At 39.8% G+C, this 3,335-nt stretch overlaps 1 pseudogene; it reads right to left on the reverse strand.

The window, feature by feature from the left end:
- Positions 1-248: 248 nt before the first annotated feature.
- On the reverse strand, positions 249-348 carry LOC127109200 (uncharacterized; annotated as a pseudogene).
- Between the last annotated feature and the right edge of the window lie 2,987 nt (positions 349-3,335).

Here is a 3,335-nt window from a genome sequence, read left to right on the forward strand (position 1 = left end):
CCAATTCTCTGGAAATCTTACCGAAGATCCAAACCTTCATTTATCCGTATTTGTTCAATATGCTGATACTGTTAAAGCTAATGGTGTCACTTCAGAGGCAATTCGACTTCGTCTTTTTCCTTTCTCATTAAGAGATAGCGCTAGAAGATGGCTTCAATCTCTACCTTCCAACTCGGTCACCACATGGAACGAGTTGAAGAAAGTTTTCCTTGCCCGATATTTTCCGCCAAGCAAAACAGCTATGTTAAGAGCCCAGATAAACGGATTTAAACAGAAAGACAACGAGTCTCTTTTCGAAGCATGGGAAAGATACAAAGACATGATGAGACTTTGCCCACACCATGGTTTGGAAGACTGGTTAGTAATTCACACATTTTATAATGGTCTCTTATACAATACAAGGTTAACAATAGACGCCGCTGCAGGTGGTGCATTAATGAACAAACCTTATGCTGATGCTTACCAGCTTATCGAGAGCATGGCCCAAAACCACTATCAGTGGGGAACCGAACGAACAACAGTGGAAAAACCTCAACCGAAAACTGGCATGTACGAGATAAGTAACCTTGATCACGTCAATGCAAAAGTGGATGCTTTGGTCCAGAAGATTGAAAGTTTAAATGTATCACCACCAACCGCCGTGGTTGCTATAGCTCAGAATTGCGAGGTCTGTGGAATCCAAGGCCACACTCCTGCGGAATGTCAACTCTTGACTGGAATCCAAACAGAGCAAGTAAACTATGCTCAAGGAAGCCCCTATTCGAATACCTATAACCCAAATTGGAAGAATCATCCAAACTTTTCATATAAGAGTAATAATGCTTTATACGCACCTGGACAGTCTCCGAATCAAACCCCATCTATACCTCCGGGGTACCAGAAACCAAATCCTAACAATAATACCCCTAGAAAATCCAACTTGGAAATCATGATGGAAAACTTTATAGCTTCCCAACAACAAACCAATAAAGATTTCTTAAACCAGAACATACACACTGGCGAACAACTTAAACAACTAGCAAGCAAAGTAGATGCCTTGGCTACCCATAACAAAATGTTAGAAACCCAAATATCTCAAGTAGCTCAACAACAAGCACCTACTGCTGCACCAACTGGTACATTCCCTGGACAGCCCCAACCTAATCCGAGAAGCCAAGCTCATGCAATTATATTAAGAAGTGGAACGGAAGTGGAAGGACCGTCTGATCCAAGGATAGAAAACCAAAGCCCTAAGAAATCTACTGAGGAAAGTGAACCTAAGGAAAAGGAAGAGAGTAATAAGGATACCCTAGAAAAGAAGGAACCTTATGTACCTCCACCACCTTACAAACCACCTATACCTTACCCTCAAAGGCTTGTTAAAACCAAAGATGTAGGTCAATTTAGAAAATTTGTTGATCTCCTTAAGCAATTAAACGTTACAATTCCATTTACCGAAGCTATTACGCAGATGCCCTCATATGCTAAATTCTTAAAAGAAATTCTTTCTAATAAAAGGAAACTTGAGGATAGTGAAACCGTTACACTCCCTGCCGAATGTAGCGCTATAATCCAAAACATGCCCCCTAAACTCAAGGATCCAGGTAGCTTCTCTATACCCTGTCACATAGGAAAATTTGTCATCGACAAAGCCTTATGCGATTTAGGAGCCGGAATTAGCGTTATGCCTTTATCCATATGTAAGAGACTGGAAATGGGAGAATTAAGACCGACCAAGATGTCTGTACAACTAGCAGATCGTTCCATCAAATATCCTGTAGGAATCCTTGAGAACGTTCCCGTACGCATAGGTCAGTTTTACATCCCCACTGACTTCACAATTATGGATATTAGAGAAGATGATACTACACCTATTATACTAGGAAGACCATTCTTAGCAACTGCCGGTGCAATCATAGACGTAAAACGAGGAAGACTCACCTTCGAAGTAGGTGAAGAGAAAATTGAATTCATTCTTTCCAAATTCTTGAAAGCACCTGCAATAGAAGATACATGTTACTTCATGGATATCATCGATGAATGCATAAAAGAAGCAGAGTCAGGAGAAGACAAATCATCAGACTATCTTTTAGAAGACAAATCTAAACAATGCTTAGCAATAACACCAGATCCTACGCAGTGTCTTAACAAACCAACCCCTGATTTGAAAACACTTCCCAAAAATCTGAGATATGAATTCCTAGACTTAGAACTTGAACGACCTGTGATAGTCAATGCAGATCTAGGAAGACTCGAAACAGAAAAACTCCTACATATCTTAAGAAAATATCCAACCGCACTAGGATACCACATAACCGATCTTAAAGGAATAAGCCCTTCTATTTGTATGCATCGCATCATGTTAGAAGAAGACGGTAAAACCTCTAGGGAACACCAGAGAAGACTAAATCCGATCCTAAGTGAGGTAGTAAAGAAAGAAATAACCAAGTTATTAGAAGCAGGTATTATATATCCTATATCTGATAGCAAATGGGTCAGTCCCGTACACGTTGTACCAAAGAAAGGAGGCATAACCGTTATTGAAAACGAAAAAGGAGAAACTATAACTAAACGAATCGAATCGGGATGGAGAATGTGCATTGATTATAGGAAACTAAACAAAGCAACCCGAAAAGATCATTTCCCTTTACCATTCATTGACCAAATGTTAGAACGACTAGCTAAACATTCACATTTCTGTTATTTGGACGGTTATTCAGGCTTCTTTCAAATACCAATTCACCCTGATGACCAAGAAAAGACAACATTCACATGCCCTTTTGGTACCTTCGCGTATAGACGAATGCCGTTTGGTCTGTGTAATGCCCCTGCAACTTTTCAAAGATGCATGATGGCAATTTTCGCCGACTTTCTCGAAAACATCATGGAAGTATTCATGGATGACTTTTCTGTATACGGACAAAGTTTCGAAGAATGCCTTGAAAACCTGGAAAGAGTTCTTGAACGATGTGTAAAAGTAAACTTAGTACTTAATTGGGAAAAGTGCCACTTTATGGTACAAGAAGGAATTGTTTTAGGACACATCATCTCGAACAGAGGAATTGAAGTAGACAAAGCCAAAATAGAGGTAATCGAAAATCTTCAACCCCCAAGAACCGTGAGAGAAGTACGAAGCTTTTTAGGACACGCCGGTTTCTACCGACGATTCATCAAAGACTTCTCTAAGATAACTAAACCTTTAACCGGACTATTAATGAAAGATGCTGAATTCATATTCGACGATAACTGTTTAAAAGCATTTCAAACTCTTAAACAAGCATTGATCTCCGCACCCATTATGCAGACACCGGACTGGAATGAACCATTCGAAATAATGTGCGATGCCAGTGATTATG

This window comes from Lathyrus oleraceus, chromosome 7 (genome assembly GCF_024323335.1).
Source record: "Lathyrus oleraceus cultivar Zhongwan6 chromosome 7, CAAS_Psat_ZW6_1.0, whole genome shotgun sequence".
Taxonomy (NCBI): Eukaryota; Viridiplantae; Streptophyta; class Magnoliopsida; order Fabales; family Fabaceae; genus Lathyrus; species Lathyrus oleraceus.